Here is a 25,807-nt window from a genome sequence, read left to right on the forward strand (position 1 = left end):
GTAGGCTTATGTGTTTCCAGTTTAAGTGCTCCCTAACCTGGTCCTGCTCCACCAAGGGCAAGCCTTCCTTGCTCCAGACTTTCACTCTGGTCTCAGTAGCCAGGGATTCCTGCAGCTAGCCAGAGTGGTGAAGACTGAGATAAAGAAGGCACTGCAAACCTTGGCATTGTCCATGTCACTTGTCACCAGTTCTCCATCTCATTCAGACATGGCCTCACATTTTCCCTATCCTTCCTTTTGCTGTTTATTTGTTTGCAGAAACCTTTCTTCTTGCCTTTCGCATCCTTTGTCAGATTGACCCCAAGTCAGCCTTGGCTTTCCTAACCCTACCCCTGCAATTTCAGACAGCAGCTCAGCATTTATCCTGGGTTATTTGCCCCTGCTTCCACCTCCTGTACATTTCTTTGTCATGTCAGAATTCACTCAGGAGCTCCTGGTTCATCCATGCACTGTGTAGGCCTCCTGCCACCTTTTCCTGAACTCCTGCTTGTTGGGATGGACATCACTTGTGCATGGAGGTAATCCTTGTATATTGACCAGTACTCTTGGACCCCTCTCCTCTCCAGAGCCATAACACTAGATTCTTCCAAACAGATCTTTTCAGAGATGTACAAATTAGTATTGGAGGCTGTTCTGTTAACAATTACTTCTTCCTTTAAGCATTTATTTTCCATTATTTTGCTAGTATATAAATTTGTGTGAAATTAAATAAAAGGCAGTATCATTTATCAGCTGTCCTGCCTACCAGGGGAGGCCCCAGTTGACTGGCAGCTAGCTAAGATGATGCCAATCTATAAGAAGGGCCAGAAGGAGGGTCTGGAAACTACAGGCCTGTCAGTCTGACTTCGGTGCTGGGGAAGCTCATGGAGCAGATTATCTTGAGTACCATTACGCAGCACCTACAGGACAACCAGGTGATCAGGCCCAGTCAGCATGGCTTTACCAAAGGCAGGTCCTGCTAGACGAACCTGATCTCCCTCTATGACAAGGCGATGTGCTTAGTGGATGAGGGAAAGGCTATACATGTGGTCCACCTAGACTTCAGTAAGGCTTTTGATACCATTTCCCCCAGCATTCTCCTGAAAAAGCTGGCTGCTCAAGGCTTGGATGGGTGTAGGCTTCATTGGGTTAAAAATTGGCTGCGTGGTCAGGTCCAAAGAGTTGTGGTGAATGGAGTTAAATCCAGTTGGAAGCCAGTCACTAGTGGTGTCTCCCAGACCTCAGTACTGGGGCCAGTTCTCTACAATATCTTCATCAATGATCTGGAGGAGGGGATCAAGTGCACTCTCAGTAAGTTTGCAGATGGCACTAGGTTAGGAGCAAGTGTTGATCTACTTGAGGGTAGAAAAACTCTACAGAGGGTCCTGGATAGGCTGGACCAATGGGTCAATGCCAACTGTATGAGGTTCAACAAGGCTGAGAGCCAGGTCCTGCACTTGGGGCACAACAACCCCAGGCAACACTACTGGCTGGCGAAGGAGTGGCTAGAAATGGACCTGGCAGAAAGGAACCTGAGGGTATTGGTCAATAGCCAGCTGAACATGTGCCAGCAGCGTGCTCAGGTGGCTAGAAGGCCAACAGCATCCTGGCTTGTATCAGGAATAGTGTGGCCAGCAGGGCTTAGGAAGTGATTGTCCCTCTGTACTGAGCTCTAGTGAGAATGCACCTTGAACACTCTGTTCAGTTTTGGGATACAAGGACATCAAGGTGCTGGAGCATGTCCGAAGATGAGCAACAAAGCTGGTGAAGGGTCTACAGAACAAATCTAATGAGGAGTGGCTGAGGGAACTGGGGATGTTTAGTGTGGACAAAAGGAGGCTCAGGGGAGACCTTATTGTGCTCTACAACAACCACAAAGGAGGCTATAGCAGTGTAGGGATCGGGCTCTTCTCCCAAGCACCAAGTGGTAAGACAAAGGGAAATGACTTCAATTTGTGCCAGGGGAGGTTTAGATTGGACATTAGGAGAAATTTCTTTACTGAAACAGTTGTGTGGCATTGGAACAAGCTGTCCAGCGAAATGGTTGAGTCACCAACCCTAGATGTCTTCAAGGAGCATGTAGATGTAGAACTTAGTAGCATGATTTAGTGGTAGACTTTAGTACTGGGTTAATGGTCGGACTAAATGATCTTAGAGGTCTTTTCCAACATGAATGATTCTACGATTTCAGATGTTTACTGGATATCATAATGCTAGTAATGTAGGATATCCAACACTGACAACTAAAACCAAGGCAGAGATAAACACCAATTTTTCATTCCATATACATTTTTACAGATTGGCATGGTTTCAATACTTCTAATTTTAGTGTCCTTGTCATAGATGGAAGTCTTCAACTGAAAAAAAAAAAAAAAAAAGAACAAAAAAGAGACAATAGTGCTTAAAAACTTCTTAGGGTGTGTAGAAACAGGAATACCCATTGAAATAATTGTGGGCATAATCATCATATAAACAAGATGCAATTAGGATGCACTTATCATTACATTATGCTGCTCATTATGACCAAGATATCCTGTTTGTTCTGCCTGTTCAAAAAGAAACAAAACCAACACCACTCCACCCTACCCCCTATCCCTCCCACCCCCTCCCCCCCCCCCAAAAAAAAAAAAAAAAGAAAAAGTCATGAAAGCAATTCTTTATAGTGTTTCAAAAGGAAGCTGGAGCTGGTAAACACATGTTCTTATGGGAAATTGCCATAATCTCAACTATATCCCAGCAGGCTCTGAAAATATTTCTCACAAAGTCTCTTCTATAAAATCTAGAACATATGTACAACACACTATGTTTTGTCTCCTTTTAAGGAACTTGCTAGATTAATACAGAGGACCTTGCTCTTGCATTTCCTCTGAAATGTCTGCCTTTTCCTACAGGTATTCTGCAATATTTTTTTCTCCTTTTTACATGACTTCTGCATTTTTATAAGCCTTGAAAGAGGCCACTAAAGTTCACATCCAGACCCCTATTTCTAATGCAGTATATCCAATACATAGTCTATTGATAAATGCATTTCAATACATTCATATCATTAAATTCCTACCATTTTTCCAGGACAATTATCAGAGAAATCAATATAGATGTCATTTTTTATGTGGTTGGCAGGAAGAGGTTTTGAAATTAATTTTACTTTTTTTTTTTTTTATTACTGTTGACCGATACATCAAAAAGAACACAAACAGATCAACAGTTCCCTTACTAATTGTCATTCAGCTAAATATCTATAAGCCATTAGGGACATATAAAATTCACAAATTTCTGGATGGGAAATGATAACATCAATGAAAATTTTTAAAAAATCACCATCTGAACAATGCAGATCAGTCTTTATAATCTAAAATGGACAGCATGATTCTCTCAGCTGTTCTTCTCTTTGCTACTTCTTTTCTGAGTTTTCATCCTCTCACATCAAACAAAACAATTCAGTTAAAGAAAGAAAACAACAATCACACAGGACATGGAAACATTCTGAATGCAACTGGAGAAAAATTAATATGCAGAAAATATATTGATTTTTTTTATTCTCAATGTGTTCCTTTCATATCTCAAATTACACACCTAGCAATTAGTCTTCCTGAAGAGCTCTGTCACTATCATCTTTGGCATCCACTATCATCTACTGTAATTACCTATTTTTACCCAAAACTAGAACCACTATCAGTCAGAACTCTGCTAGGACTACTGTGTATACTCTGTCTGAAAGAATATATCAACTCCTCTCTCAACTGCCATTTTTTCAGAATTGTTCATCAGACAGATAAACAAGCATACCTTGTTATCTTCCACTCACTGGAGCAACGCTGACCATTACAATTTGTGCATGTTTCAATCGTGTTTGAAAGACTATACAGATAATACAGGTAGCTGGAGGGAGAGCACTTCTGTCTTGAGTAACTTATTACATTTGTACATGGATTTAGAACTCCTACATTCTGATTTACCAGTATTTTACTCTTACTTACACTTACTCTATGTTGATGGAAATAGCTGCAGAAAATGCGGGGGGGGGGGGGGGGGGGGGGAGGGAAGACATTTAATGAATGTACAGAAATTTGTAACCTATGCCCTCCATGTTGAAATACCACAGATGGTAAGATTAGTTTTTAAACCACTGTGCTTTCCTTTACCACAGGCAAAAATATTGCAGCAGTATTTTTAACTTTTTGGATGTCAGTTGGCCACAATGACTTGCTACTACAGTTGGAAACTAGACCACAGACGTCCTACTGCTAAATTTTAAATCTATCTCTTGGGTTTGACTCCACACTATAAATTACTTAAACAAACAGAAAAACTTTTCATTTGCACTTTTGTTACTTTCCATACAGGATTTTACTCTCCAAACTAATATGCAGACTCCCCTGCTCCATTACATGTGACTCCCTTAAAGCTCATGATTTTAACTGCTCTGCCTAAAGGACTCCAACTACTTCAGTGGGTGTCACTGTTAATTAAGGACACATGGAAAGGAAATGAAGGAGCCAAAAAGCAGCCTTGTTGTCTGGAAAAATCACCAGCATACATGGATATGGGTGACAACAGTAGGAAAAACTGGTGCTAGATAAGGAAATGATTGCAGCTGAGAAAAACAGTCAAGTGCCTCTTACTGAAGCATATGAAGAAGCTGAATGACTCAAAAGTCATCCTCAAAGGGATCAAAAATTGGGGCAATGATGTCAGAGTTTCAAAGGTAATGAAGAAAAAAAACCTGAAAAATATTAAAAAGGATGATCCTTTCAAAACTGTTGAAACACGTTTTATTATCTTTTTATATACTCTATTCAAACTTAACTGAAAAAGGTTTAAATCATTCATAAAGCTATCAAACTATGTAGTGAGCCAGACAGTGAGAACTAGGGAGTTTAATAAAAATCAGCAGACATGGCGTAGTGATAAAACAGATTGGGACAACAATCAGTACTGATTTGTAAGTAAGTTTTTTACTCACTGGTAGCTTTCACTTTTGCTCCACACCAACTACATTTCTGTTTAATGCAACACGAAAGGAAGCTAAAAAGACAGCTCTAATCTCTGATTGCTGTTAACTAATTTCCAATTCTGACTCCTAGCCACCAGCCTTCACAAGTCAAATTACGCAACCATATCACTTAGGAGGACCTCTGAAAGAGACTGTAGTGTAAGATCCTGCTCTAAGGAACCTGCTTTGGCAGAGGGGTTGGACCCGATGATCTTTCGAGGTCCCTTCCAACCCCTTCGATTCTGTGATTCTGTGATACAGGAACTATGTGCCTGAGTTGCTTATCATATAAAGAGTAGGATTTAGCTATCACTATTGAACTACCATTTCCTGTTCCCCCAGCTCCTCCACCTCCACTGAGATAATCCATACTGGACTCGAACTCATTGTGGTAATGACCATTGGGCCTACCAAAACAACTGTTATGTTTAGTATAATCTGTTAACAGTGATTATTGAAAGCATGTCCAGAGAAGGGCTACGGAAGGGCTTGGACACGAGTCCTGTGAGGAGCAGCTGAGGGACCTGGGGTTGTTTAGTCTGGAGAAGAGGAGGCTCAGGGGAGACTTTACTGCTCTCTACAGCTACCTGAAAGGAAGGTGTGGGGAGCCGGGGGTCAGCCTCTTCTCACAGGAAACTAGTGATAGGACTAGAGGGAATGGCCTCAAGTTGTGCCAGGGTTGGTTTAGGTTGGAAAGTAGGAGACATTTCTTCTCAGAAAGAGTAGTTAGGCACTGGAATGGGTTGCCCAGGGAGGTGGTAGAGTCACCGTCCCCGAGGGTGTTCAAGGAAAGGTTGGACGTGGTGCTTAGGGACATGGTTTAGTGGGTAACATTGGTGGTAGGGTGATGGTTGGACCAGATGATCTTGAAGGTCTTTTCCAACCTTAATGGTTCTATGATTCTGTGTATGTCCAAATACCACAATCTTTGTTTTTTCACCAAAAATTAGAACAAGCAATATTTCTAATTCTAGTTCTACGAGGGTGTAAAAGAGTAAGACAAGAAGCTGGGAATACATCTATTTACTGAGGGAAAAAAAAAAATCTAACTCAGAATGTTTGGCAGACAGCAGCTTAGCTTCATAAGCAAATATTTAGCTATCCGCAACTGACAAGTAAGCAGAAACACTGATTGGTTAGATTTGGTTAAAAATCTGGGCAAGTGATTTGCAAAAAAAAAGCACTAATGTTATAATATTTAGTTTTTAGGTAAACAATATTGTCATAGGAAAGTCTGTGCTTGTGGATAGTAGCACTATAATTTCTAGTTTTATTAACATAACTTTCTGCATCTATAAAGCACATCATCAGCCTTGGCATGTGACCAATCTGCAAGTGTAGTCACTTCACTGGAAATAAATGCAGTTGGCTAGGCAATGTTGTAAGACAGTTATTCCAGTTTTCCAGAAAAGAAAAATTTCTTTTACTACATCTTTTTCCCACATATACATACACTGAAACAAGCAACAATGCTCCAGATAGGATCTGTCCCAGTTCCAGGAAAGACAGCTTTAATACCATTCAGAACAAATCAGTGCCAGTTGCAACTGTTTTAAGAGATTATTCATTTTACACCAACTCCAATTTCTTCCATTCACTTGTTACAAGGTAAAGGTATATTACCATTATATCTGGAAAGCAGGGAGAAACATGGATTTCCTGTTTCATACACCCTACTACACAAATGGAAGTGTTGCAAATCCCATAATTTGCATTGTGGCGTACTGTAGAGTTTGGGAATCTTATGTGGCTAGAATATTCATATGGTGTTTCAATTACACAGATGATTCATTGTTTTTCATCATAGCTGTATAGTCTGAAAGAGAACTCTGCATCGCAATGTCAATTCAGCATTTAACTGCCACTGATGAATATGATCTTAGGTTGCTTGCTATCTAGAAAATCTGTCTTCCAAGAAGGATACTCTTGTTACTCAGAAGTCAATTGTAACTCTTACAAGTACTTTTAGGAGATGAAAGATGATGTCTTTAAAATTGCAGAAGAACCCCTGCTGGGCAAATAAAATAAATAAATAAATAAATAAAAGACATTGCCTGCAGCTGTCAGACTCTTCTTGTCAGTGATTCAAATTCATGTAAAATATGAAAGTCCTTTATGTTACAACCATCTTTTTTTTTCTCTTTTTTTTGGTGAACAGCCACAGTGTTATAATATTATATGTGAACTACAGTACAGATTCTGGGCTGAGTATGCAGTTCTGCAGACATTTACATTTTGTACCTTTACCGCCTTAAAATGATACTGAATTTGTAGAAGGTAGAGTAACAGAAGCAAGTGAACCCTAAATCATAGAATAATTTATGTTGGTAAAGACCCTTAAGATCATCCAGTACAACCATCCACCTAACACTATCAACCCACCACTAAACCATGTTGTTAAGCACCATGTCCATATCTCTCTTAATACCTCCAGCGATGGCAACTCTACCACTTCCCTGGGCAGCCTAACCGCTCTTTCTGAAGAAATTCATGATATTCAGCCTAAACCTCCCCTGGTGAAACTTGAGGATGTTTCCTCATCTTCTATCACTTACGACCTGACAGAAGAAACCAAAACCCCCCTGGCTGCAGCCTCCTTTCAGATAGTTGTAGAGAGTGATGTCGTCTCCCCTCAGCCTCCTCTTCTCCAGACTAAACAACCCCAGTTCCCTCAGCCACTCCTCTTAACTCTTGTTGTCTTGTCCCTTCACCGGCTTCATTGCCTTTCTCTGTATATGCTTGAACAACTCAATGTCCTTCTTGTAGTGAGGGGCCCAAAACTGAACACAGTACTCAAGGTGAAGTCTCACCAGTGCCGAGTACAGAGCAACAATCACCTCCCTGTTCCTGCTGACCACACTATTTCTGACGCAGGGCAGGATGCTCTTGGCCTTCTTGACCACCTGGGCTCACTGCTGGCTCACATTCAGCTGTCTGTCACCAATCAGCACTCCAAGGTCCCTTTCTCCTGGGCAATTTTCCAACCACTCTTCCCCAAGCCTTACCACTGCTTGGGGTTGTTATGAACCAAGTGCAGGACTCAACACTTAACCTTGTTGAATGCTATGTGATTGGACTCTTGCCTAGCCAGATCCTTGTGCAGAACCTTCCTAAGTTTAAGCAAATTGACACTGCTGCAGTTCTTATCATCCACAACCTTACTGAGAATACCCTTGATGCCCTCATCCAGACCACTGATTAAAATGTTAAACAAAGCTGGCCCCAAGACTGAGCCCTAGGGGGTGCCATTGGTGAACAGCCGCCAAGTGGATTGAACTCCCTTCACTAGCATCCTTTGAGTCCAGCTATCCAGACAGTTCTTCACCCAGCAAACTGTGCACCTGTCCAAGCCATGAGCAGCAAGGTTCTCCAGGAGAATACTGTGGGAAATAGTATCAAATGCTTTGCTAAAATACAAGTAAACAACATCCACTAGCTTTCCCTTATCTACTAAGTGGGTCATCTTGTCATAGAAGAAGATCTTCAGAGGTCCCTTCCAACCTTGGTCATTCTGTGAGACCAGGTTAATCAAGCAGGACCTGCCTTCCGTAAACCCATGCTGGCTGCATCTGATCGCTCAGTTGTCCCATGCATGCTGGATGATGACACCCAAGATGATCTACTCCATAACCTTCCCTGGTACCAAGGTCAGGCTGCCAAGCCCACCATTCCCTCGATCCTCCTTCCTGCCCTTCTTGTAGACTGGTGTCACATTAGCTAACCTCCAGTCAATGGGATAGCTGGTAAATTACTGGAAGTGGTGAGCACTTCTGCCAGCTCCTTCAGCATCCTTGGATGAATCCCATCCAGATCCACAGACATATGAACATTCAAATGATGCAATAGGTCACTTACATTTTCGCACTAGATTATAGGAGTTTCATCTCGCTCCCTGTCACCGTCTTCCGACTCCGGGGGCTGGGTATCCTGAGAACAACTGGCCTTACTAATAAAGGCAGAGGCAAAAAAGGCATTAAGGACCTCAGCCTTCTCACCTTCCATCACTGTTTCCGCTCACATCCGATAAAGGATGGACATTCACCTTAATCTCTCCTTTGCTGTTGATGCATTAAATGCATTTTTTGTTGTCTTTTATTGCACTAGCCGAACTGAGTTCTAGGTGGGCTTTGGCCCTTCTCATTTTCTCCCCACACAACTTCACAACAACTCTATCGTCCTCCTGAATTACCTGCCCCTTTTTCTACAGTTCATAAACTCTTTTTCTTCATGAGCTCCTGAAGAAGCTCTCTGTTCATCCAGGCTGGTCTTCTCCCCTGCCAGCTTGACTTTCAGTGCACTGTGATAGCCTACTCCTTTACCATTAAGGCTTTGTTCTTGAAGAAGGTCTAGCCTTCCTGAACTCCTGAACCACCTCACAAATGGTATCTGTTAACCAGGTCTGTAAATAGGCCAAAGTCTGCCCTCCAGAAATCTGAGGTAGCAGTTCTGCTAACCACCTTCCTTACTTCACCAAAGAGTGAAAACTCTACCATTTCAGGATTGCCATGCCCGAGACAACCTCCAGCTATCACAACACCCAAAAGTCCTTCACTAATTGCCAATAACAGGCCAGGTGGGAGAATTTCCCAACACAATTGCAAGTGCAGATGAGAAACTGAGCTTTGCACACATGCAGAACCATAGGGCGTGCTGGAGATTCACACAAAGAAATTACTAAGCTTATGACTTGTGGGACAGTTTCGATAAGAGGCCACTTCCGTAAAACTGTAACTGCTAAAGACAGTAACATCCCCTGTCACCATTCAAATGTCACCATTCAAATGTCACCATTCAAATGGTGACAGAGACCATCACTAAAAACACTTACTAAACCACATTTTTTCCTGCAAGATGACTGAACGTCCTATTTGACTGCAAGTTAGTTAAAGCTTGTACAAATTCTCTAAAAATGTAGCAGAACCTTTTAAGCAGTTATTTCCACGATGAGGAAACTGAATCTAAATAAGATCCATGTGCTCTTTCAGAATCAGCTGGCAGGCCCACTAGGACAGAAAACACACTGTTGTGTACTTATGTATATATGGAAACCAAGAGTGCACATGACAAGCATTTTACTTAATATCATGCACTATCTGATGTACTACAGAGCCTAGAATTCAGATTTACACTGAACAACCAGTAAGGATTTGCCACTAATATAACCGAGATTCGCCTACCAGCCTGCAAAACAGAAATGTCTAATCAACCAGTCTCAGAAGTTGAACTCAGGGGAAGGTAACTGAGACCCTAGAAGTGGTGATATATGTCCACTTTCCAGTTCATAACTGTGAAAAGCTCCCTCTGAGTACAGAAAAGAGCAGGTGCTGATTATCCTCATGCTTCAACCAGTGAAGGACACAGCAGCTCTGGCATTGGCTGACAGTTCAGCTTCGCCACCTCTCCCAGCCAGGACAAGGCACCTTAGAGTATTCCACAGGGCAAGAATGATGGATGTAATAAAAAAAGATGACTATTGCTTTCTTAATATAAACTAAATTTAGACTTCAAAGCAAGAAAGAGAATAACTTCCTTCTCTCTGCAGAATTATGGTGATGTAAATACAGTACTGGTAATTTGTTTTTCACTTTCTCAATTTTATGGAAGTAATTTCCCTCAAAGCCAATAATTTATTATGCTGCCATCCAGGAGGCTCATGTCTTGGAAAATTTGTGATCTGCAAATATTTTTAAAAGATTTTGCAAGTACTATAATTTTTCAAGCATACTGTTTGTTTTAAACCTCTCCATATAGGGCAAAAGAATTTTTGAGTCTGTTGGTCCTAGTGAAACTTGCATTTTTCATGTTGCAGTTGGAAATCTAAAATACACTTAGGGAACATTGTATTACATGATACCTGTAGTTAAAACATTGTTTCACATTCTTCCTCATCACAGCCATCAATCTCAACATGTTTTTAAAATTATAAAAGAAGGATTTATTTTTTTCCTAGATCCTGACCTCTTGCTTAAAGAGCCAAAATTACAGCAACTGGTTGATACTGCAATATTTTCTTTTGCAGGTTCTCATAAGATTAAATTTATGATTAATCACACTGCACTATCCCTACAAGCAAAACAACCTCTGAAATTGCAAGATTTCGATAACATGTAAAAAAGCAGTTCTGTTAAGGAGGCCTACAGAATGGCTTTTTCTTTTCTTATTGAAGTGGTGAATAAAAACAGTAAGGTCAATGAATGGAGCAAAACTAAACAAAAACAACTGAACCAAAGGAAAAAAAAATACATTTCCTGTCAAGATATGAATAATTTAGACCAAAAGCAAAATCTGGATCAATCATAGTAATAAAGGAGAACACACATAAGGGTGAGAAATCTGCCACTGATACATTTAGGAGCACTGAATATACAAAATCTCACATTTTAATTGGGCAACTAGTAACTAGTTCACTGTATATCCTCTGTGCTTTAAAAATATTTTTGTAAGCAGAACTACCCAAAGTAGTCTTCAAATATGTTTGTTCTGAATATCAGTAATTTAATGCTAACAATAAACCCAGGTTAAAATCACATATTCGCATACAGATTGGATGATTGCATACAATGAAGCTTTCCCTGAAAAATTTTGATTGAGCAGAAATAGCAGGAATTAACTATTCAATTCTGTCATTTTAGAAATGTGAAATTTGAAGAAAAAAAAAAAACAAAGCTTAACAAAGTAAGCTTAAAAGATATTCCATCTGTTTTTTTTTTCTTCAATTTCTGCACAATTTTTGGGAAAAAAAAAAAAAAAGCCATTTTCTCCTCCAAAGCGTGACTCCTTTGGGGGGGGGGGGGAGCCAACACATTTGCGATTACTAGAAAAAGCCCACTAAAAATTGAATTTATGACTTTACAAGTGAAAATATAGCTGCTGAACTAACAACCTCTTATATCAGTAAATTCTATGGCACAAATAAATTTTATTTCATGTTACCTATCTGCTCTACTTTAAATATGAATGACAATGCAGGAAGTTCATAAATGTGAATACTCTAGAGTCTTACACGCATCACTGAGAACAGTAAAATGAATGGTTACACATCTGCAGTCTGAACTTTGAGATGAATACAAGCGAATTGTGAATGTGCATTTTTCAAATGATTGCGCTCATTATTTTCCACTGACTCATGGCTGTTGGCAGAAATGAATAATACATTTTAATATAGTATAGGGGTTCAACAATCAAATACAAAGAGTATGTATGGGTATTTATCCATCTTCTATGCATACATAATACTAAAGCTATAGGTTGTCATCTGTTTTTAATACAAAAACACCAAATAATTTATAATACAGAACTGTAAAATATATATAGAACACTGCATCAATCATGTACAAGTACTAGTGTTGTTCAACATTTCTGTAAATCCTCCATTAAACATAGATTTGAGACTGAACCAAAGACCTATATGAATCAAGTCATGGTTGCTTGGAACACTGGAACAGAGACATAAAATGTTGTTCTATTTCAGGTCAAGATTATTTGCAGTTCACTTCATCATTTCACAGAATACTAGTGACTGAAATACAGCATCCTCCATATTAAAGATAATGCTTATTTCTTTTGCTTAATTCAGGAAGCGAACTACTAAATCGCAATTGGGGTATCAGATGACAGAACTCCTGAGTTGTTTGATGCTATGGGTACTCTCCTAATGTAAGCAAAGAAACAGCAGAGCTTTGTGCAGCTATGTAGTAACACTGTCAAATAAGAGGGAGTTAACTATCTGAATGCCAACACAGTCTTGCTTTGCTCCTCTTACACATTCCACATCAAGTCCCATAATGCACCATAGACCTTTAGTCAAGACAACAAATGTGACTTCTTTGTATGGAAAACACACAGGAAAATGAAAATTCAACCACTACGCCCTCAAAGGCTGCTTAAAGTGCATAGCCCATGTATCACCTTATACCATTCCACAACAACATAAAACTTTACCAAAGTAAAGAAGTACTACATGAGAAAGCGTGTGTGAGCATGGCGGTATTTCCTCGAGCAAAACTTCAGAAGCATGAATTTTCAGGAAAATTGAACCAAACACTGAGAAAATTAATGGTGACATATCATTCCCAATCAACTCCAGAAGAAAGGGATACATAGAAATATGCATGACATTTTGTTTTAACAATAGTCAAATAGTACTCCAGGTACAATTTGAAAAGTACTGTGCTGTAAAAACGTTCACTAAAGTATTTGGCAAAGGTAATGAATATCCACCATCTGCAGAGCTGTTGCAAGTTCATGAGCTACAGAAATAAAAAAGATGCCTTCTTTTGGTAGCCTAGCTCTCATGCAAAAATCCAAAAATAATACACCCTAGCAATGGCATCCACCAGGAATCAGATACTTGGCCCCAAAATAAGATAGAGTAGCAAAGGGCTTATTTCAAGTACCACGGCTAATGTAGGCTCCAGTGCTCATGTTAGAATGAAATCAACCATAGCAGAACTCAGTCTTTCCAAACCACGTGTTGGTCTGGGGGGAGGTGGGGAATTCTGTGTCAATGGCTTTATAGAGCAGATGTGACTCATTGCACTCTCATTTAAAATCACAAATTCAGGTCTCTCCTTTTTCCATTGAATCAATGGCAGCAGCACTGGGGGCTCTAGCACTGCAGTAGCAACTGTACAGAAGATATTTCTACAGTCAGTAAAATCAGTTCAATAAATCATAGTATCTGACACTGCCATTTCATGACATGATATTCACATCCTGACTTTTGTTTGTCTCCTTAGTACCATGCAACACCCTTATTCAACTTACCTTCCACAGTGGCCCCGATCACAGAAAAATATGGAAATAATTTAATCAGTACACCATCCCCATAAATCTTCCTAAGCTTCTTTTTTCACTGAAGAACACATTTCATCTATAACTGTTGTTTCAATAAACCAAGTAATGTGAGATATCATTGCTCAATATATTTTGAATGCTGACAGCATCTTTAGGTTATGTTTTTTTCATTACTATTATTATTATTTTTAAGATCAGAAAAAAGCATCAATTCAATAATCATTCATTAGAATTTCAACACCCTGTAGTCCCACTGCGGTCTGTTCAATTACTTTTAGAAATATCTTGGGAAAGTACTAATTCCAAATAGTACTCTCTTAAGTTTATAACATTCAAATGCTGTATTAAAAATCAGTAATTTAGAGCTTGCCTCATTTATATTTGCCTGCCAAAATATATATCCTGAATTTAGTTCCATGACAATTTTTTTGCTTCATATAAGCTTTAATTATAAATTCAAGGGAAAACTCCTATGTAAGTAACATTCCATTCAATGGTCACAGTATGTGGAGTGTATCCACCGTTTGTACAAAGTCTATGCACTGCACTGCTCACATGCAAAAGGCATGTTTCTCTGATACATGGCTGAGGCCAAACCACTTCCCACTCTGTTCTCTATTACCAACTCTTCACACACACACACTTTTTAAAAACAAAAACAAAAATAAATAAATAAAAATAAACAAGTAAACAATACCAACAGCCTTTGGAGAATCACGTCTACTGCCCCATCACTTGCACATTGAAATTCACCAGAATGTTCAACAGTTAAACTCTACCAACCACGAGTACATGCAGACACAGACTGTACTCCAAATGCAAAGAGAAATGTCCCAGTGATGTAAAGTGGGTTTTGCTCTCAGCTGGGATCTGGTGCACTGGGGAGTAACCAGCAATGCACTTATATTTGGTAAATGAGTCAGCCTCAGGAAGGGCACATTATGCAAAGCATGTATCTAAGTATACTGTGGCCAGGTCCAAAACAAACAAACAAACAAACAAAAAAAAACCAAACCCTGAAGTTAAAAGCATTTCCACAAAAACTCACTTTTCTTGTTACTTAGACCTCCCCACTTTCATTTGAGACTACAGAATGAATTACACAAATTTGGTTGTATGCATATATTACTACAGGTACATACTTTTAAAATAAACCTACTATTAAAAAACATTTAACGATTTTACCACAAATAAAGACATTCATTTCTGACAATCAACCCTGGAACTTGACCATTAACATCTATGCAAATATCTTCATTTTGATAAAATTAAAATGGACAAAGGACAAAAAATGTGAAATTTTTTTCACATTCTACTCCCTAAACAGAGCCTATGATGTTCCAGATTAAATTATTAGAAGTTTAACCACTAGTTTCATAGAAATTGGCAAATTCAGAGATGAACAACCAAATTATTCTTGAGAGATATTTGTGCCCCTGAGATCAGAAAGTAGTCTTCTTAAACTGTCATGACTCTTTTTTAATTAAAATAATTGGAAATAGACTGCCACTGCACTTCTGCAATTATACAGTGCTGTGTTATGATAAAGTACTGCTACACGGCTACGAATACTATCTGTTTTAAACCATATGGGCAGCAGGTACAACATAATATTAACACTCAGAGGTACAGACGTTAGAACTATAACAAAACTAAATTCTAACTGTAGAGTATTGCTATTATTTTAAGCCGTACTTTAGTAGTGTCTTCTTTTATGGATTCTTAAAATCCTTTAAAAATTTAACATAGCTTCAAAATTGAAATTTAATTAATAAATGTCACTACATAAAAACCTACCATATTATATAATGTGTGCATTTGGAACATTCCTTTACTCATATTGACTTTGATACAGTCTAACAGAATTATCACACTTTAGTGTTTTTCAAAGGGATACCTGTCTCATACAGGGCACAACAAAGCTACTCAGAAAATCAGGAAGCTGTTTTCATTTCTTCTTTCCCCCTTCCAGCATTTACCTAGCCAAGTCTTGTTTATTTTAGTTTGTCTAAGCCCTAAACTGAATGGAAGATCATTTACATCTTCACAGCATTTTCAAGGATGCACACCAGTACTGTCCAATTATCTCACCTGCAGTTGTTAATTCATCCACAGTCTCCATTAAAAGATAATAAAGCATTATTGACCCCAACTAGAAACTGGAAACAGAGACAAAGGGACTTATAGGAAGCCACAGAATAGTGCACTAGAAGGGATAGGATCAGAAACAGCTTATAACATTACCTCTGTATCTGTTCGTATCTCCAGACCGTGTTGATCACTGCCAGAAATGGGAGACAGCTCTCACTGCAGTTCATTTCCTTTACATAGCAAACACCCAAGAGACTTAATTTAGGCAACCTGAGTGTGACAGCATACAGGTTTTGTGGCCACCTGCCACATAATAAATTTGGTTTCTTGCTTAGCATCATACAAGACTGCCACCACAGAGGCAGGGACACAGACTGGTCAATGTTGCCTTGTCTGTATTAATTACAATGACATCTCTTTATTCCACAGTGTTTCCTTGCCCATTATCTATGCGCTTTCCAGCTCCCCTGTCAAATGAGTCACGATATCTGTTAAACATCCCTGACCACTATGCAACCTGCCAAAAGGAGGGAGAGTGAGGGCAGCACAAACTGGCACAGTAAACCCTATCTCTCATGTTTTTATTTAATTTGAGAGCACCTGATTTTGTAACCATCACAACATCCTCTAACTATTTATATGATCTCCAATGATGGCTGTTTTTTTCCTCAGGAGCTTCACCTGCAATGAAACACCAAGTTCTCTACCAGTATATAGCCAGCTTTGTGTGTAGAGCACAGTCCTGCAGGAGGGCTCCTGTAGCATTACGCAGGATGAGTAAGGGGAATGAAGAAGACTAAGCACCCCACAGGTGATGTACTCAAACTCTAGCACCTTCAAACCATGAAGGTGCTGGTGCTGTTCAGGAAAGGGCTAAATCTTTTTCATAATGAAAAGTAATAGGTAATGTTAGATTTCCATATAACAAAATGATACTGCCATTAACAATTCTATTACCCTGGTTCCCAAATACATTTTCTCCTCATTTGACAGAAGGATAAATGAAAAGCTTAAGATAACTCATTCAACATCCCCTGGTGCTAGAATCAGACTTAGCAGGTACATGCTTACATCTTGTGCTCCATCCAATGTACCAAAGCAGTTCCCTCTGGAGGGCATCAAGTACAACCATAATACTTTTTTATTTTTTATTTTTTAAGAAAAAAGATAAGTATTAAGGAAAATACTTAAGAAAAGTATGTCCACTTAAGGAAAGATGAGTATTTATTTCAGTACAATCATTTATCCAGAGACAAAATATTTTCTTGGCAGATAAGTAAGTGCAACATTCCACCAGGCTGAAACGCTCAGCTTCACCTTACAACATGCCTCATGTCACAGAAACATATGCCTTGTTAGAGTCTATTTTGTACTCCTCTTTGTCTGACAATACTCACTTTTATGTGAAATATTTTCATGGCATGAAAAAATTTTCATGAAAACATATTTTTATGTCCTAACCTCAATTTCCAAGCCATCTTTTCTAAGGGTCTTAATTAAATAATATGGAAATTACACAGGAAAAAGAAACTGACAGTCAGCAGATCTTTTCAGACTATATCCCTAGATACAGATCATTTTTGTTGTTTTCTGTTGCTTTTTGTTGTCATTGTTTGTTTGTTTATTTGCTTTTAAGTCAGAAGGAAAGTATATTTCTGAATATAAATTACTAAAATCTAATGTGGAAGTACACTTGCTGCTGTCAAACTTTGCTCTCTCTACCTTAAGTGGATGCACATTTCATTGAGAAGGCTGTGGATTAACTTAATAATTAATCTGACAAAGCAATAAACGTTATTACACCCATAATAAAATAAAATAAAATTCCCAAGGAAATCTCTGCAGGGCAGGGCTCTTCCTTGAAATATATATTAAAAAAAAAAAGAAAAAGATACTTACACAACACCTTCTGTTGAATATGCAAGTCCTTTCAAAAAAGACATACAGTGTTTTATATATGGTAACAAATGTATGTTATGTAGCTTCACAAGTAGCCACGTTACTGTAGTAACTGGTATTTTTCACAAAAATTATTTTTTTCATATAACTCTGCTCTAAATTCAATGTTTTCATGTAGAATATTATGAAATGACAACTTTCTGACATTGCTCTGTTAATCCGGTCTCTTGTATTGATTTTACGTCTTGCAAAAACCTGTGGCCTGGGCCTGGAGGTTAAGGCTGAGCTAAATAATCTAACTTGGAAAATGGACTATAACATGAATTTTGTAGTGGAACATTGCCAGAAGTCTCTCCTGTCTTTTGGTGCCCTCCCTATAATTCCCTACAAAGGAATTCCAAAATAAACAACTAAAATCAGTGGAAAAGAAAATTAGACAGTATCAGTGCAAAGACTAAGGGACACACACGCAGATGCAGAGCATCCACAGACAACATAGCAGAGAAGTAGTGGGCATGAAGTCATGAATTGATTTCAACATGTGTAGGAGTATCCATGATAGTGCTAATCTAGACAGCAAAGTTAAAAATAGCAGTGAAGACAGATGAAAGCAGCCATCAGCATGGCTTAACGATCTGTCTGGAAGGGCTGGACAGCCCGCCCTTACGTCTAGGCTGGCATGTCTTCAAATCATTTATACATTAAAGGTAGAATCACAAAATCATCTAGTTTGGAAAAGACCATCAAGTCCAACCATCAGCATGACCTACCAAGTCCCACCACTAAACTATGTCCCTTAGTGCCGTGTCCACACGCCTCTCGAATACTGCCAGGGATGGAGACTCCACCACTCCCTCGGACAGTACCTTGCAATGCTTGACCTTGACAACCCTCTCCTTAAAGAAATTCCTCTTAGTGTCCAATCTAAACTTCCTCAGTGGAGGAGGACCTTTTTTGGACCTTGGACCTTTTCAGCTTGTTTTGCTTTTTTCCTTTTTTGAGAACTCTTGTAGTCACTGTCAGCTTTGTCATCATCTGCTCCTAAGTAGTACAGATATGTCCACATGAAGCTGCAGTCACGCTACTCAGCTGCTGCGTAGACACATCCAGAAGATGTGCTACTGTAGATACATTCATCTAAAAACTGCATTTGCAAAACAAAAGCCTGGGAACATAGTGTAAAGCATATGGGATCTGATGAGGAACACATGCTTGAGAGAGTGTCCATTTTACTAAACTGTATCAGCAGGGCACGATCTCTCTCGACACAACTTGCTTTCCTTGAACTCCTGGAGAACATGAGAAGTTGCTGGTTGGCCTTTCTTGTGGGGATTGGCAGAGTCAGGACAGATTAATCAGAATGTTCAGGTACAGTGACTCACCCGGTTTTAGTGTGTAATGCAGAGATACGAATATACTCTCCAGGCAGCTGGAGGCAACTGTATTAAGTGTAAATGGCACTCACTCATCTTCATAAAGGACTAATGCCAGATGCCTAAATCCTAATCCAAGGAGGCACTTTAGTTATCTGCTCTTTCAAGGCCAGTTATTTCAGAAGAATATTAAGACATCAATAACGCCTTCAGCCATAACCGCTGTTAACAGAGGCAGAACTTACTGCAATGCAGAAACCCAGCAGTTGATAAAGTCCTTTAAATTCAGGACATTATCCTCTCAAACGGTGGTTTGTCATATAGGGAGCTGCAAACACTAAGAAGACAGAGGCCACTCAAGGATGGCTCATGACAGTTTGTCCAGCTAGTGACCAGAAGGATTTACACGCATTCGTAACCTGTATACTGAGTGATACACCCCAGGGAGATTTTGTGCCCATTTTGCTAAATCACAGCCAGAACACAAGTTAAGAAGGAACACTTTTAAGTGTTAAGTCTTAAGGCATACTTAGCTGCCTTAAGAGGGGAGTGCAAAGACAAACAACCTAGTTTTGTCTCATATAATAGCAGTTCTGGTTGGAATCAAATCACAGCAGCAGGGATTACATCAGGGCTAATTTACCACGGGAAGAAGTGAGGTAGTGAGAAGCAGAAAGTTCTGGGCACACGGATAAGAATCCAGTGCTGCTGTCTGTCTGCAGAAGCCCTGAGCACATGCACGGCCACGCTCCACTTCGCTGTTCAGACCCAGGCACCGCAGCATACGGTCACAACTAAAACTCCAGATGCTTGGGCAGCACTGCTCAAGCCATTGCATCTAAGGATTGTTCTGTGAGGTAACTTTAATAAGAAGTGCAGAGAGGCAGTGAGTTAACTCCTCCACAATGGGACCACCACAGCAAAGAGCAGAAATACAGTTCCCATTGCGCTATTTGCTCATGTGTTTCAACTGTGACCTTCATGAACAACTGTGAGGAAGTGGATGAGGGTTTAATTTATCTCTCTTCAGTCTTGGAGATGACACCTTAAGTTGGCACATGCAGTATGAACAGAAACACATTATTAAAGCTTTTCAAACTGCTAAATCTGTGTCACATATGCCTGCAGCACATTCATAATGCTGAACAATAAGTAATGATTTCATACTAATTTCTGAGATAATGGTGCTCCTAAAATACTTCTCAAGAATTGTTGTATTGAACTGTTTGTAAACAAGGCCTTCCTGAACCTAGAACTAAAGAGTGAATTTAATGCCCAAAGCAGCATCATTACCATTCACCAAAGATACAACATGATACACTAACACAAATGAACATTAACAGGAGCATATTGAACTACATGCACAGATTTCAACATTTAATTTTTGGAACAGCACCACATGCTCTGTAACAGCGCATCACAAATTTGGTTCTATTTTACCTTGTGACTCATTGCTTTACCAGCACATATATATATTTTTTTCTCCAAGATCTGGCCTGTTCAATCAAAACAGAAACTACTGTTATCATAATTAGACTTTAAGAGGTGGTTCTCCCTTTCCTAAGGGTGCCCTAAGATGCCATACACAAATAATTAATACAAGCATGTATATGGAGCAATGAAAAACAAACTCAGCCTTCTGAGAATTATGCTATCAAATTGCTGTAAGGAAGTACTGCATCAAGATGTTATAGAGTGTATCATATTCAAATGGGCAGTGAACAGCTGAATCCTCCTTTGTCTAACCTATTGCTTGTTTCTTGGGTACATTGCCCCTCTTTGTTCACATCTGCCACAAGACTGCCCATTAATTTAGACACCAATGATGTTAGCCAGGGGGTCCAGGTAACTACGGTTCTACAGATATAAAGCTAAAAAACATTGACAGAGCTCAAGATTGCAAAATGTATTCACATTTGCTTGTATTTATCCATCATAAAAATCCTTCACCTCTAATTTAAAATCTGGTTTAGGTTAATCAAAAGCAAATAATTAATTTTGTAAGTATAACTCCATTTCATAGTGATACCATTCTGTAATTAAAGATAAATTTATGCCCATGTCCTAGCAACAAGCACAAATATTGTGCTCTATCCAGCGCTCAACATGTGAGTCACTAGAATGACAATTTCCTAATATTCAATGCAATTAGTACATATATCTTAGGACTATCTGAATGCGCAAATGGGGGAAAAAAATAATCAAATGTCTAGCCTAAGCACAATAGAATTGTGGGTCAAAGAGTATGACATGCAGCCTATTTACCTTGCTAGTACTCTTCTGCTTCTGAGTGCACTGTATTTCCCAGTTGTGCTTTGTTCTCTCTTTTTTTTTTTAATTAAATCTTGGACATTGCACTTACAAACATTCACATAAATCTCTCATCATGATGACAGCTTTAATATTCAAAATCTTGGGCCAAATCAAAAGCAATTCTTAGTCTTTTTATAAATTTACTACTGTGACTACAACTGGAACTGACAGTGTAACATACAAAAGGCAGAATATTTACGTTTGTATTTTACTAGAGAACATGAGATATGTACATGCATGTTGAAACATGCCAGCAGTTTTATGTTGTTAGTCTGGATAGTTAAAGGTTTTTCCCATTTTTAAGAAAAATGCCCGCCATTACAGCCAGATCCCACAAAAGATCTTATGGATGAATAACCAACAGGGCAGTATAACTCCAAATTATAATCATGTGCATAGTGTTGTCATGCACGTGCGAGAAAGCTATGCAGCACAGATGTAAACACAGATTGCTAAAATGGTAGAGTTGAAGGGAAGTGTTAAGTTCCTGACTATAATTTCATTTTAAAGGACAAGTTCCAAATTGATAGAGTAACAATAGAACAGATGGGGAGGGAGGGATTTATACACAAGGAGAGGTCATGCAATACATTGTATTGAGTTTAAAAGATAAGGGAGACAATGCCTTTTTCTGCGGTATAAACAAAGAAAAATAATGCCAGCATTTCAACTGCAATCAAGAACTGGGGAGGAAACAGAACTGGAAAGGAAATGCTCAGGGCAAACCTTACAAAGCTAATGCTGCATTTTAACCAGAAAAATACATGTGTTACTTAATAATTCTATATGAAGAGCAAATACACCAAGTTCATATTCAAAATAAGCTTTCATAAATGCTCCTTAATATACAAGGAAATATACCTACTGAATGACTGTCCCAGCCGCAAGCTATGACACCTAATTTGTACTTCTCTTTAATAACTGAGAGATTTCCATACCTCAGAATCACTTATAACTTTAGAAGATGGGCTTACAGTTCCACCTCAGACAGGTAAGCAGCAGGTGATATTTCTACTAGAACAATTAATTAATTATTTTTTCCCCATCGGTTAAAAACTCCCTTGGGACCTTAAATCAATAAGGTATGTGATGTATGTGTTTTATTCCCATGGTTCCCCAGTTCCTTCCATTGTGCACACAAATCTATTGCACAGCTACATTTGCACTGAAAGAGATATTCCCTTGTGTTACTATGCACCTGCTCCATGTAAGCCTATCTTCTCTGCCTCCTTTGAGAAGCAGATATATCTGCCAGAAAAAGAGCAAGCCTGGACACAACCTTCTTACAAGTCCTCTTGCCAATTATCTCAGGATTATTTCCCTTGGTTTAACTATGAGCCTATTCTGATGAGTGAAAAGAATGGCTATACACCCTTCCAAAATCTATTAATTCCCAATGCTTTCTTACCATATTTTTCATCTTGACAGTGAAAATATACATCAATTGTATAAAATCTCTATTTTCTAAGTAAAACACAGTGAAGCATTGGCAAACTGGCTTCTTACAAAAAACTTTAACTCCCCCAAAATAGAAGTTTTCTTTTACTTAACAGCAATTAACAGGGCTTTGTAAGGGAAGAGGAGAAGATTCCCGTTCTGCCAGTTTCAACTGTAACCCAGAAAAGATACAGACTTTCTCTCGGTAAATAAATCGAAAATTATTTATTTAAAGTGGATTTAAAACCAAGCTGTAAATAAAACTGAAATCAAAATGGTAGGTTTTCCTCTCTCTTTCCCTCCTCCTTCCTGTAACCATGCTAGTGATTCATGGATGTCTTCTGGAGCTTCAGGCAGGTAATCAGAGACAGACAGCCATGGGAATAGAGCTCTGCTGCACATCCCTTCTAGTCAGCTGAAATACCTAAAAACAGAGGGGAGATAACGCGCTGCATTCCCCAAGGGCTGCTGGAACTACTGGTCTTTGTGCTTGTGCACTGAGAGGTGCAGTACGCCCACACTGGTGTCACCGCTCCAAGTATACGCGACACCAAATGATGCCACCACTATGAGTGTCAGCACCCCTGCACTATTCCCAACACATCTTCTGTGCTGTTCTCCACCACAGTTGTGTGTCCCATGCAGGGCTGCTTCTGCCTCTGCACTCCCACAACTTGCTGGCATCTCACCACAGCAGCAAGACAGTGCTACTCAAACATCCCTGCTACAGAGGACACAAACTAAAGCAGCTGCAGCAAGGCTGTCATGCTTTCCCTTTCCTGCTTCTAATCAAGCAAATGTCCACACAGGATGGAGCTGCTGTGAGTGTAGACAGAACAGAGATGTCCTGTGTGAGATGGTGAATGGTACCACCGCGGGCAGTATCCCACATCAGATATGCTTGGGAAGAAGAAGTGATCCCAAAATACCGCAGCCACCTTGTACTAGAGTTTTGTGTGGGGACAGGTTTCAGCTCCCAGTAAGGCTGGACAACTGGGAAGCAGAGGGGCAGTGGGAGAGACTTCATAGCTCCTTTAAGTTCTGCTGATGCCTTGCCAAAAATGATTACAAAGTATGTAGATATTTGGAATTCTCGTTCCCTAGTCATGAAAAAAATAAATGAGAAGTTACCCATCACTTCTTCACAGCACCCAGGGCAGGTTCTGCATCTCCAAAGACACCATTCAGTCACTTCGTCCAACTGGACTACCTTTTACATGTGGCTCCTTGTAAGCTCAGAATCGGGTCCCAAAGAAATCAAGTCATACATCATTTTCTGTCCTCAGAGAAAAAATGCTGCTAAGGACAGGAGCCACTTCTATCTAGTTTATCACCTTCTACATGACTTCCTTACCTGAAAGACTGTCTTTCTCCCTATGCCAAAATACTAATTAAAATATTTTGAGTAGCCCACACTGGGCTACCCACTGTCTAACAGGATGGTCCCTTGGAGGCTTCTCAGACTGGGAGAGAACTGTTCACTGGCCCCCTCCTCTGAAACATGCCTATTTTACCCACCCTCTCAGCAAGATACAAGCCACATCCCCTTTTGCTGCACACTGAGCCAATGGCATAGATCAGAAATCACAAAGACCCAAACAACCTCACGGATCTGCTGGCTTACGATATCACCAGTGACTGGGCGAAACGTAGCAGCCTGTTCGCATAAGCCAGTTTTTGACACCGGAGAATGTGCAGACGAGAAACATACCACGCCTTACGAGGAGCGCTGAAAACTATTCCTTTTCGCACTAGGCACGGATGCTACGCGTTAACCGGAGGAATCTGTAAAGGGAAAATCGCTATTTAATTTTAGAGCTGTAACTAGAGTGGCGAGACAAGTTTTTTCTTGACAACCGGGCAGGTCAAACCCTAATTGATTTGCACCGAAGGTCTTTGTAAGGTACTTACTGAGGCATCCCTCGGGACCAGGTGTCCGGTTGAGATGGAGGAGCCCCAGACACGCCTGCAGCACGGGAAGCCGGGCGGCTCACCGCGCTCACCGGGCACCGAGGAGAGGGGCGTGGAGGGCTGCCGGCTGCAGGACGGCGCAGCGGGCGGCCGGTCCCGCTACTCACGGCCCGCCAGGAGCACATGCAGGCAGCGCGGCGTACACGGCTCTCCCGGTGAGATTTCTGGGGACGGGGGCGGCTTTTTGAGCAGCGCCCGTGACAACGACGCCGGAGCCCGCCGGGGAGCGGGTCCGCAGGGCCGGGGCCCAGCCGCCGCCGCCTCCTTCCCCCGCGTCGCGGGCGCCCCGCGACAGCAGCTCCCGGTCCCGGTCCCGGTCCCGGTCCCGGCCCCGCACCGAGCCGAGCCGCGGGGAGCGGTGCTCGCCCCCCGGCCACCCGCGTCCCCTCCCCGGTGCCCCCACGCCCGCTGCGGCCGCCACAACGCGGCCCCGCCTCGCCTCACCTCGCTGTGCCGTTAAACGGCCGCTCAACGGCCGCCGCCGGGTGATGGAGACGGGGACGGGCCCAGGTGCCGCCGCCCCGGCACGGCGCGGGGGGACCCGGCCACGCCCCCTCCGGGGCTGGCCACGCCCCCCGCCAGTGGCCACGCCCCTCCCCGCGGCTCCCGGGGTGGCGGCCGCTGCGTCACAATGCGGGAGGGAGCGGGGCGCTGCGGGAGGGGAGGGGGCGCGGGGACGCCGGCACGTGACCGGCGCCTGGTGCGGGAGGGGAAGGGGGGGGGGGGCGCGGCCCCGGGCGAGAGGCGCTGCGGGAATAGGGGGGGGGGGGGGTGTCTTTGTTTTAATTATGTGTTTATTGTTGTTATTGTTATGTGCTTTTTTTGGCCTTTTTAAACACCTTTTTAGGTGTCTTTACGTTTTGTAACCTTGTTAGGCTTTTTTGGGGGGGTTATTTCTTTTAGCCTTTTTAGCTTCTTTTAGCTTTTTCTAAGCTTTGTTTAAGTTTCTTTTAGC

The 25,807-nt window shown here is 40.7% G+C and overlaps 1 protein-coding gene across 5 annotated transcripts in view; it reads right to left on the minus strand.

The window, feature by feature from the left end:
- Positions 1-25,426, minus strand: part of SNCAIP (synuclein alpha interacting protein) — an 89,251-nt gene extending 63,825 nt beyond the window's left edge. For 3 of the 5 annotated variants that reach the window (XM_035567027.2, XM_035567023.2, XM_035567026.2), the window contains exons 1-2: positions 25,297-25,426; positions 24,593-24,666 (exon numbers count right to left, since the gene is read on the minus strand). The gene's annotated coding sequence lies outside the window, so the exon portion shown is untranslated. Of the gene's footprint in view, positions 1-24,592; positions 24,667-24,792; positions 25,020-25,296 lie in introns of those variants that run through there. The other 2 variants (XM_035567024.1, XM_035567025.2) reach the window with 2 other exon arrangements.
- Between the last annotated feature and the right edge of the window lie 381 nt (positions 25,427-25,807).

The sequence above is a fragment of the Cygnus atratus genome, chromosome Z (genome assembly GCF_013377495.2).
Source record: "Cygnus atratus isolate AKBS03 ecotype Queensland, Australia chromosome Z, CAtr_DNAZoo_HiC_assembly, whole genome shotgun sequence".
NCBI classification, from domain to species: Eukaryota; Metazoa; Chordata; class Aves; order Anseriformes; family Anatidae; genus Cygnus; species Cygnus atratus.